This window comes from Lissotriton helveticus, chromosome 6 (assembly GCF_964261635.1).
Source record: "Lissotriton helveticus chromosome 6, aLisHel1.1, whole genome shotgun sequence".
Taxonomy (NCBI): Eukaryota; Metazoa; Chordata; class Amphibia; order Caudata; family Salamandridae; genus Lissotriton; species Lissotriton helveticus.
This window is the reverse complement of record NC_136067.1, coordinates 267858285-267871119: the sequence shown is the minus strand read 5'-3', so window position 1 is coordinate 267871119 and position 12835 is coordinate 267858285.

Sequence of the window (12835 nt, the reverse complement as noted above, 5' to 3'; positions counted from 1 at the left end):
CAGTCAATAAACATATGCCTTAGATCTGTGGCAAAAAGTTGACATTTGGGACAGAATATTTTGGCTGAAGATCGAGAAACGGCCCACTGAGATATAATTGACGGTATGTAATACAACATATACACTGTCCGATGCTGTTGTCATTTCAAATTAATAGATGGTACCACTCGGTCCATTGTTCCCATCGAGTCCTGTATTTCCTTAGCCATTATTTCGACCCGAAGAATCAGACTTAATTTGCTAGCTGTCAGTATTCTATCATCATTAGCTGCTGCAAGAAGTTTCTGATACATTGCCCCGATTACACTACGGCCCAGGCTCTTATATATTCCAGACAGTATTTCCGAAGGGTTTGGCATTGCTAATACCTTTTGGCCTCATAAGAAGAAGTCTCTAATTTGTAAATACTTGAAAAAAGTACTCTGTAGAAGACCAAACTCATCTTTTAATGAGGCAAAGGAACAGAATCCCTGTGTGTCATACAATTTTCCGATCTGATTAATTCCGTTGCGTTGCCAACTTTTGCCAATACAATCTTGAAATATTTCAGGCAACATTGGATTGCCCCATAACACCGTATAGTAATAAAACACAGGTATAGAATATTGCTTGCATATATCCTGCCAAACACTGGTAATATCTTTAATTACCTTAAACTTTACATGCTTAAAGTAATTAGGATCAGAAGTCTTATGGAGCATGAACCCAGCCGATGAGCCTCAAGCAAACTGATAAGACAATAAAGCCAGACCGACAGCGCAGGCCGCGAATCCGGCTGACAAAAGTAGCCCAATAGTAAAGCCTGAAGTCTGGGAGCTTAAAACTCCCTTGTGCATATGGTAGTTTTAACAGCCGGAGAGCCCTCCTAGCATGTTTCTAACCCAATATAAAACTGCCTATAACACTGTCTAATTTCTTAAAGAAGGACAATGGAACTCGCTGAGGTATGGAGCGAAATAAATATAGGTATTTGGGCAAAATTTTCATTCTGATAATATTCTGATAATATTACACCTCCCATATATAGTGAGAGTAAGCCGATGCCAGCTAAGCAATTTAGCCTAGACTGTTTTAACAATGTCATTGACCTGACTGCTGAGACAGACCACAAGATAAGTGGCTGTTTCTGTCACCCCTAATGGAAGAGGCAAGGTCTCAGAATGCTCGTTGACTATTGTCTGAGTCTTGACTAAATTCAGCTTATAGCCGGAGAAGGAGCCCCACCAATGTATGCACTTTCTGCAACGTTTGGATAGAAAATCTCAACACGGCCTGGGTCCAAATGTATTCACATTTGTCTAATGATTTATGATTAAATTCCCAAAGCAGCAATTTAATAAAATTAACAATGAAACAATAATGTTTTGTTTACAAATGTAAAGTAATACATAGTAATCAAACCATAAGTAGGATTTCTATTTTGAATTGAAGTTTATTGAGTGATATTAAAATAACATTTATTTTCCTAACAATAAAATAAGGTACACATTAAAAAGAAAATTACATTCAAGAAAGATTTAAGTAAATTATATAAGAATACAAACAATTAGTTACACTACGCTACAACCGTGATTTAATAAAATTAGGGTTACATATTTAGATACATATCAAAGACAAACAAATATTGACTTTCTTTTTCTTATCAAAATTAAGAACTGATGACACAGAAAAGCACATAGATCATTTTTCTTCCTGAAAAAAATAGGTAACAAAATTATTTTTGGGATATCAAATAAATACAAATATTTTTATTTATACCTTATATAATAAACATATTTTACATGTTTACATTGTACTATATGAATATGAACAATTTATCTTTCAGATTTTGATTGAAATCCAAAGAATTGATTTTTGTTACAAAAATTATAACCTTTTCATATTTTTCACACAGTAATACAAGTTATGATGACAGTTTTACATTGACAGGCTCTTTTTCATTTTTATTAAGCAGTAATGGTTTTCAAAAGAAGTCTGTTTCGTAGTATTTTCTTCATATCATTTCCGTTTTGACATAAAGGGATGCAGTTGCAGGTTCTTAAATCATCAAATTAGAAAAGTTAAAACTTATATATGTTGGACCAAAAAAGGGTTGGATCCATGGTGAAGACACCATAAGGAGTATTAAAAGTTATTATATACACAAGCATTAATAAAATATTATAAGAATCTAAAATCAGTTCAGAGTAATTTTTACACTAAGAATATGAGATTCAAATAAAAGACCTAGGGATATTGTACCTCACTTTGTGGATCCTCTAGCTTTTGCTCCATCTCTTAAAGCTCACCTGGACTTATGTTCTTGGCTTAGTGATTCTTTTGGAAGACAACATTGCTAAGTTCCAGGTGAATCTCTTGTCATCAATCAATCAACCAATAAAGGTTTATATGATTGTGGACAAACAATCATAAAAGCATAGTAACAACATTTCATATATAAAAGTTCATATAAAAGTAAATTTACAGAAATTAATTGGAATTCGGTTTTTCATTACTCCACAGTACGGAAACTGTGCTGCTAAAATATCAGAGTCTATTAAGATGATCGGGGATCTTGATCATAATGTTGCTTTGATTCTGTAATATCTCTTAGCAGCTTTCAACACTATATCACATGATATCCTATTCCAAAGCTTTGCAGTTTTCTGGGTGGGAGGCTCAGCAATGATGCGGTTTTGTTCCTTCCTTAACCTTAGTGAGCAAACAGTTTGGATGAACCCCAATTTTTCTGATGTTATGATACCTAATTGTGAGGTACTGCAACGTTCCGCACTGAGTCCAGCCTTATTTAACATATATGTGCCCTGCTTGTCTCTCTAGTGGAATCCTTTGGCATTAAGATAATTTCCTTTGTGGATTATACTCAGTTACTGCTCTCTAATGAGGGTGATTCTGCTTCAGCTAAGGAGAGCTTTACAGCTTGTTTGGGAGCAGTTATGAGCTGGCTGAGATTAAATACCCTGCAATGCAAACCAGATAGGACAGAAAGTTTGCTTTTCTGTCCAAACCCACTGCTCGGATGGGTAGGGTGCTGGCCAAGGGGATGTACGGCACCTCCCCTGCCTACAAAGGTTGCTAGAAATTTAGGGGTGTTGTTTTGTTTAATGTTCAACTTTCATTCAGGGCTCAGGTCTCTTCCGTGGTGAGGACGTGTTTTGGATAATGAAAGTCTTGAAAAAGTTTCTGGCCTTTCCTTCCTGTGAAGCAGTTGGCCAAGCTTTGATTTTATCTCAATTGAACTATTCAAATGTTTTTATTTGGGTTTCTCAGAGAACTTGATCCAGCACTTGCAAGCTGTGCAGAATATGGCAGTCCATCTGATATTTAAGCACTCTACGCAGACCTCTATGTCTATGTATTTAAGACAGCTCCACTGGCTCCAAATTGATAAGAGAATTGTTTTTAAACCTTCAGTGTTAGCTTACTGTACCTTTCATAAATAGGGGTCACCATATCTCAGCAATACTGTCCTTCCTGGGTCTTGCGCTCGGGGGATGCTTAGCTGATGGTGGTATCCTGTTTTGAATGGATGAGACAAGGTGGATCTTCCTTTTTTATCTGTGTCGCTGTGACTTGCAATCACCTGCCATTTCAACTTAGAAATTTGCTTAATGAGGCAAACTTTTGTAAATTGTTAAAAACCCATATGTTTAACTTGTAACTTTAATGTCCCTGATAAGTTTTACCTTCAGCACCGGGACACTCTCAGAGTAGCCGTGCACTCCATAAATTTGGTCAGTCATTCATTCCCTTTATCAATAACATCAATGAAATCTTGATAGAGTTCTGGCATTTGTACTTGATCTTTGTCTAGAGTACCATGAATTGTAATGTCACTGCTTGAGTCTTTGGGTAGACGTAGTTCTTATAAAACTGTGATCGAAACTCAAGAGTTCTTAAAGTCCAGTTACATGGGGATAATGTTGGTACAACCACTGAATCCCTATCAATGCCTGGGATTGAGGTGCATTAATTAAATCAAAATGCATCCTTTCCATGTGACCCACAAGAGTGGTATGGTTACTTGAATTGTCTGAGTAGAAACTGTCCCTGAGGACATTTCAGTGCCATCTATCATTCTGCTGCTTATGGCTCTAAGTATCAATCACTGGAACTCCAAGTTTTTGCATGGAAGAAATACCCATAGAGGTGTCTGTGGCTCTGGCGTCTAACAATAACTTAACTGGAACATGGTGATTGGGCAACCATTCTAACTGACACATAAGAATCAGATCTGGCCATGTTTTGAGAGGTGTTAGCTCTATGGGAGATTCAGTTTTCAGATGAACCTGGATATTTGGTCTCCAACATACTAAGTACTCGTGTTTACCTCATATTTTTAAATGTCTAATGCAGCCTTAGATTTCATATTTGGTTTACTTGGACAGTTTTTTTAAGAAGTGTCTGGCTTTACTAAAATAAAGGCATACATGTCAATGGGCTCTGCAGGCCTCTGATTTGCATTGGGTCAGTGTCATCTCCAATTTTTTTTCATGTTTTCTTTCTCTAATTGCTACTGCCTTAAAACCAGCTTCGGAGTGGTCCCCTTTGCATTCAGAAATACAGTGATCTAGTTTTTACTATATCAAATGTCTCTGAGTCCCATTAAAGGAGCTGTGACCTCGAAAAGAGGAGGGTGTAGGAAAACACTTGATAGCTATTTTATGAGGGCAGCTAAAGATGTGGACATTGAAAAAGAGTCTATGTTGGCGGAACGTCGAGCAGAGCGGCGACGCTCAGTGGAGTCTATTAAAAATAAATGTTCATCCCTGAGTTTAGTGCAGTCTGCCAGCTCACTGTCCTCGAGTCACCATTCTGAGATAGGGATTCTGGACACTGCATGTAGTGACAGCATCCCACTGCTTTTGAGGGATACTGCCGCTTCTCCACTTCTTGAAAGGTCTATAGAGGAAATGCACACAATTACTCCTCCCACTCCTCGGAATTGGCGCATAATAGCTGAAGTTCTACCTGAATCACAGGTTCCTGTAGTAGAGGTCATACGAAATAAGGTCACAAGCGCTAATAGATCCCGAGCAAAAGGCTCACCACCTAGAAAAAGGAGAAGGAGGGGGAAAGCCTCTTCAAATAATAAAGTCAGCCATGCTGACTTTGGCAAATCTTCTGATAATAACGTGCCACTCTCAGCTATAACTTCTGGTTCGATTAATTCTGAACAGGGCACCACAACAGAGATATCCAGTACCGAGATAGTGGGAACCCTCGAACATTTGCTTAGATCTATCACACTACCACTGATCGAGATATTAAAGAGAATTGAAACCTGGTTAGGGATTTTAGAACAGGCCATAGGCAAAAATACAGGGCTAATCGAGAGCATGACTAAGTCCGCCCAAGCGCCCCTAGCTGCCTTATCTGCTGCAGTACCATCATCTAAGGGTACAGCCCAAAAAGTTATTAAAGACAGTATTTTAACTACAGCCAAACCCCAGACGCAGCCACCTTCTAATAACCGACAGCACCTAAGTAAAAGTAAGGTCAGTAAGACGCAGGCGGGGGTAAAACAACCACTTTCAGCCAAGGGTCCAACTAATCTGGTGAGTAAAAGTCCAGACAGGGTAGTAAAACCCATGAGGCGCCCAGATTTACCTCCAGAAGCTGTTCCGTTGGTGGTGGTTCTAAGGGGAGTCCCCACTTTAGAAGAGGGTAAGAGAGAAGGATACATCCAACTAAAAAACAAAGTCATATATTGGCTTAAGCAAAATCGACCCTTACCCCCTAACATTAACGGTAACATCCTTCATGTGCGGCTTGCCCCTTGGATGGGTAACCGCAAAAAGGACACTAAGGGGGACATCATTATAATTAATTTTAGTGACCCCAGAGCAGTTACACACATCCTAGACTGCCCCCCCGAATATGACACCAGCTCTATAATAGCCTGTGAGCTGACCTACTTTTACCCAAGACCCTCCATGTTTCCTATAGTCAATTCCAGACCCTTAATGGGTAATTGGGACTATCGACCCATTGCTCTTAGAAATCGCTATGAGGCCTTTTCAGGCCTGGAACGCGTGGATTGACTTTACTGTAAGGGCACTGATTTGGTCAGTGGTGAGAGTGTGATTGTTTCAGCCGATTCTAACTCTGTCAAGAATTCTATTCATAATAGTCCGGAGCTTTCCCCTAACAACCTCCTGTCAGAAGTTACAGCTATTGACCAGTTGGAGAACTGCTCCGGGGATATACGGCCATCTTCTGTTGCTCCTCCTACTTCCGCACAGAATCCATCCTGTGTGCAGCGCACCATAAAGTATATTGGAAACGAGGGTCGAAATAGTGAGGACCATCATACTGGTCATGACACGGTAGACAGTAAAAGTATGACGGATAAGTTACTGATTACACAGATCACAAAAGGCAAACAGACAGGGATAGGCCTAAGGGTTTCCTTCTGGAACATAGCTGGCCTTCGTGCAAAAATCAATAATTGCATCTGGGAACATTTTATTAAAGATATAGACATTTTGTGCCTCCAAGAGACTTGGTCCCTTGAGGAAATCCATTTAGATGGTTTTATAACTTACCATGTGCCTGCAGATCCCTCTAGTCATGGGAGGTGTAAGGGGGGGCTCTGTGTATATGTCTCCAATCTCCTTGAGGTAGTAACAATTGGCACGGTGAGATCGTGCAGCCAATATCAAATTGTTGTAATACAAGTCTCCTCTAGGGTGCAGATAACCATTGTTAATATGTATAATAACTCGGAAAAGGGTAAAGTAAATGAAATGGTACAATCCATCAATGTGGCGACTAGGAATATCGTGGCAAACCCAGGGATGGATTTGATCCTTATCTGGGGAGGCGACTTCATCCATAATCTGTGCCAACACTTCCAGAGCGGATGTGGTGAATACGCTGAAGATGAAACTGAGTTTCAACCACATTTTGCCCACCACAATGGGGGCGATGCGTTCAATGAGATGATGGCCGCCCATAATTTGGGTTTTGCAAACTTGCTTTGTCTACCCCCAGTGGAGTTTAGCCCCACCTTTGTAGGAAGAGGTCACAGTACTCTGATTGATTTTATAACAATTTCTAATTCCTATGCAACTTGGTTTGCAGATTTTGCAACCAGTATCACAGGAATTAGCGACCATCTTCCGCTTAGCTTTAGAATTACACTTCCTAAGGAAAAAGATTGTTCACTGGTGGAAAGGCTGGCTTGGACCTCTCGTTGCACATTGGCTAGTCAAAATGGTTACACTTTGAGATGGGCACAATGCAACCCTGAGGTAATTAACTCAAAAATTATAGAGCAAGTAAAAAGATCCAAGGAAACTTAAAGTAGCTTTTCATGAAGAGTTTAATGCATGAATCAGAGTTGAAGCACAGCACATCATAACAGGTTCAGGTACAGGTATCATAAAATCAGTTGGCCTGGAATCTGGAACCCAGGATGTAAGATGCAGGCACGCATCATACATTCCAGGCAGCAGATCCAGACAGGGAAAGGCAATGGGACAGAACAAGGCAGAAAGAAAATACTACAGAATGCAACACATCTTACCCCTAAAAAAAACATTAATCCAGATATCTGCTGGGAACACACTTTTGCCTATTGGAAACTTTAACTCTAGAGGCAACTGAGGAATCTAGATGAACAGAACTGGGAGAGGGTAAAAGAGGAAAAACATCAGGTCTCCTCAGGCAAATACCCTGAGTGGAGGAAGGAGAGAAACGTACATTTTCAGGATTGCAAAACTTAGCTACTCTGCGGACGTTCCATACCCTACCGTCTTGCGTGGCAACGCTATTTTTAAAGACTTTAACTATTTTGATAGGAGGGTAAAACTTAGAAAGACCCTTGACGAGAAAGCCAGGCTTTCTAATTCGTACCCAATCCCCCACCACAAAGTCATTATCTTTAGCTTTCATTTTGGAATCAAACAAGGTTTTCATTTGTAGTTGTTTGTTTTCAACCCGTTTGGCCACAGCAGCAAGGTCACAAACAGAGTTATTTACATCAAGTTTTACATCAAGTTTTTTAATCCACCAGGGACATATATCAGAAGGAGGCTCCCTACCCTTAAGGAGCTTGAAGGGACTAACACCGGTAACAGAGTGGGGGGTGATACGATATGTCCACAATCTTTTCCTCACAACATCCACCCAGTTATCATCCGAAGACTGCACAACATTCAAACAATCCTTAAGAACACGGTTAAAGCGTTCAACTTGGCCGTTTTCCCTAGGCTCATAGAGAGAGGTGGTGTAATGTTTGATACCACAAGCACTGAGGAATTTCTCAAAATCATCTGACACAAGTTGAACACCATTATCGGTGACACAGGTTTCAGGAAATCCTTCCCTGGCAAAGACTTCCTTAAGGAAAAGAATGACCGATTGAGAAGAAACAGAACTGACAAACTTGACTTCGGGCCACTTGGAGTGGTAGTCCACCAGAACTAAAGCATACCGAGCATTAAAAGGCAACTGTTTAAATGGACCAGATATATCAAAACCCACTTTCTGCCAGGGAAAGGTGGGCCAAGACACAGGCTTGAGAGGAGCAGAGGTCACATGAAGCATCTTATCACTGTTAACGCAATGCGAACAGTCTCTCACCAGCCTATCCACCATTTTGTCCACTCCCGGCCACCAAAAGCTCTCCCTAATTAGACGTTTCATCGATGACATGCCGATGTGACTCTGGTGAGCGAGAAGAAGAATCTTCTCTTGTAAGGATTGAGGTGGAATTAATTTACCAGATTTGAAGAGTAAACCAGAAAACACTTCAATTTCCGAAGAAACCTGGCAAAAAGGAGCTATATCTGGAGAAATACCCTTATGGGGTGGCCAACCATTCCTGACAAAATCAAACAGATGTTGGCAAACCACATCCTTGCCAAGTTCAAGAAACCATTCATCTTCCGACAATGAAATAAACTCCTTGGAAACACAATCTCCAACAGAGGCAACCACATCGAGGTCAATATCCATCTTTGGAGACTCCTCACAAGGAAACCTTGAAAGAAAATCAGCAGTCACATTACATTTACCAGGAACATACACAATTTCGAAATCATACTCTTGAAGGCGTGAGGACAAACGAGCTATACGCGCAGTGGAGTTCCATCCACCTCCAGGAGATAAAATCCCAACTAAGGGTTTATGGTCGGTACGTAGTACAAAACGATTTCCCCAAACATAATTCCTGAAGTGCTCAACAGCCCAAATGCAGGCCAGAAGTTCCTTTTCAATTACGGAGTACCTTCTCTCCGTGGGAGACAAAGTCCTCGAGGAGAAGGCAACACACCACTCATCCTTACCTGATGACTGACTTAACACACTACCAATGCCATAAAGGCTGGCGTCAACAGTAATAATGCACCTTTTATTGACACAAAAGGACTTTAAAGTAGGAGCATTAACAATTTCCTCTTTGATTTGTTTAAAAGCTTGTTCCTGTTTCTCTGACCAAATGAATTTAGCTGAACTCCTAGTAAGTTCTCTGAGAGGTTCCATTTTGTTCGCAAAATTTTTGATAAATTTGCTATAATACTCGCAAAGTCCTGCAAAAGAAAGTAACTTTTCCTTGTTGTCTGGGGAAGGAGCCTTAACAATAGCATCCACAAGGTTTTTTTTTGGTACAACTCCATCCCCTGAAAGCGAATGGCCCAAATAGTCTACTGTCTTACAAAAAAACTTGCACTTACTAGCTTTGATGGTCAAACCAAACTTCTCCAACCTGGAACAAACCTCCCTAAGGTGACCATCATGCTCAGAGATATTTTTAGAAAAGACAAGAATATCATCTTGAAAGCATTTGACGTAGACATTCAGATCCCTGAAAATGTGATACATTGCCCTCTGGAAAACAGAAGCGGCTGACGCTAAGCCGAAAGGCATCCTTCTAAACTGAAACACACCATGGGGAGTGATGAAGGCGGTGAAATGTTTTGAGTCTTCCGTGAGCTCTATCTGGTGGTATGCAGACCTAAGGTCTAAAGTGGAGAACACACAGGCACCATCAAGCATACATAACATTTCATTTATGTTAGGTAACGGGTGACAATCTGTAACCAAACATTTATTTAACGCTCTCAGGTCTACACACAACCTAATAGTTTTGTCGGGTTTAATCGCCAAAACAATAGGCGAAACCCATTCGGAGGATTCTACCTCTTCAATAACACCATCTTTAACCATGTTGTCAAGCATGACTCTGAGTTCCTCTCTGACACTGATGGGAACGCCCCTCAACTTCTGCTTCAGAGGCACAGTATTAGGTTTGACTTTGATTTTATGCATAAAACCAGTCAATTTCCCAAGTTTCTCGGAAAAGACATTGGGAAAGGCGATAGATATCTCTTTAGACATGGATGCTAGATCATAGTCCCCCTCAGTTATAGCAAGAACACATACAGGATCCTTTAACCTAGGATTTAACGAGATCCCCAACTTAGCTTGGTCCCGCCAACCTAGAACATTCACACCTTTGGACGCTACATACATCTTGATGATAGCTGAATTATTTTTAACAATAATGGGGACTTCTTTAAAACCAATAAAACTGATCTTGGAAGTATCAAAATTGTAGGCATCGATATCAGGTTCACACAAAGAATTCACATCAATTAAGTTACCAAATGACTCCACACAGTAATCATGAGTGATTATGGTCCACGGTGAACAGGAGTCTACCATAAGTTCAAGAGTTTTACCTAGTATGTTCACTGAACTCTTAGGAGGAGGCAAAGTATCTGCAAGTGTCACGTCGAACGAAGATTGTATGGAAATTACAATACCAGACTCTCTGACTAGCAGATCGTCACTCTCTCTCTCCGCAACATAAGACACATTACTATTAGCACGTCTGGGAGTGGCATAGGAAGGTTTCTTGTAATCATTAACTGGCTTAATCGAAGTCTTACAATATTTAGAAAAATGTCCAGTGCGATTACACTTATTACATTGTCTATTCAGAGCAGGACACTGTGGAAAAGAAGCTATGTGATCCGGACTTCCACACCTAAAACAATAAAATTGTTCACCTTTGCCCTCGTATTTGTTAGAACTTTGAGTTTTAACATTCACAGTGCTAACCTCACCAGTGGATGTGGACGGGGCAGATTGAACAGAGGCTTTGTCTAAAGATTTGATCCATTTGTCGGACTGTTCTAATGCTTTAGCTGTACTAATGGCAGTTTCTAAACTAGGATCCCCTAAAATCCATAACTGCTCCTGTACTTTTTTGCTTTTCACATGCACCACTATTTGGTCTCTAATCATTTCGTCGGTTATAAGACCAAAATTGCAATGGAGAGAAAGTGCACGTAAAGCAGTTAAGAAATCATCAAAGCACTCATTCTCATCTTGTACTCTGGTATAAAACTTGAACCTGTTTAAGGCTACACTGGTTACTGGTTTAAACCTTCCCTCTATTCTGTGTACAGCCTCATCATAAACATTAGAATCCCCACCAGATCTCACAGGAGGTAAAGTTCTAAAGACAAGTTGTCCTTCTGAGCCAAGACAATGTAAGAAAATGTTCTTTTTCCTTTCCGCTGACATCCTTTCGCCATCCATGGCTTTAAGGTAAGTAAAGAATTCCTCTTTCCACCTAGTCCAGGGGATGGGTGGATCTCCTTTGGTTTGCAAAAACTTTGAAGGTGGGTCAAATTGCATAGTGGCTAGAGAAAATAAGGGTACTTCCTCCAATCTTTAACTAATGAAAAAAATTATCACCAAATAATAATAGACACAAAACGAATAACGTAAATAGGGCTTAACAATAGTTCTTTAAGTGGTACAGTCACCAGTTCGAAGAGAAGAGAGAAATCCTTTCCTTTGAATTGAATGAAAATGCGGCAAAAGTACTTGAAACTGAAATCAAAGCGATAATAAAGATAAATCTGTTATTATTTTCCCATCCGGCGTATATATACAGTTTTATTTTACCTTCCGGCGAGTAGAAACGTTAGGAAGCCTCGACAATGATTCTTATGCGTTGCCGTGTATTCCGTTGTTATGGCAACCAAGATGGCGCTGAGGCGTGCAGCGTGAAGGCAGGAAGAACGCGTCACGTGATCACGCAGCGCGTGATGATGACGCAGCGCGTGTAACGAAGAAGCCTCACAGCGCGCGTCTGCAGAGGAAGTCTCGCGCAAGCAAAGCCTCGCGCATGGAGAAATGTCGAAAAAGGCTTGAAATTGAATAAAAGCAGTTTTATACTTCACCGGATCGCCGGAGCAGAAGCGCAGGAAACATCCGGAGGAGCGCTGAATAAAACGGTAGAAGCGATGCTTTTTGAAGAATCTTTGTAGTTTTCTGTTTTCAGTTGGTAAAACGAAAAGTTTTAAAAATAGGTAGGAAAACACTGGTAGCTCGTAAATTTTCGTAGTTTCGATGTAGAAGCATTAACCAGTGCTGTCAAGAAGAAAAGGCTGATGAATATGTATTACAGGTTTCTTCCTTAGTACGTAGTTTCAAAATGAATAATTCTGCTCCTGTGCTCCAAGGATGGTGGCAGAAATAGTAGGGTTTACCTCGTCGCCAGTAAAAAGATCCAAGGAAACTTAAAGTAGCTTTTCATGAAGAGTTTAATGCATGAATCAGAGTTGAAGCACAGCACATCATAACAGGTTCAGGTACAGGTATCATAAAATCAGTTGGCCTGGAATCTGGAACCCAGGATGTAAGATGCAGGCACGCATCATACATTCCAGGCAGCAGATCCAGACAGGGAAAGGCAATGGGACAGAACAAGGCAGAAAGAAAATACTACAGAATGCAACAGCAAGCTATAGTACCTATTACTAAATGCTTGCAGGATGAGGTCTCATACCTGGATATACTAGACTCTTTTGCC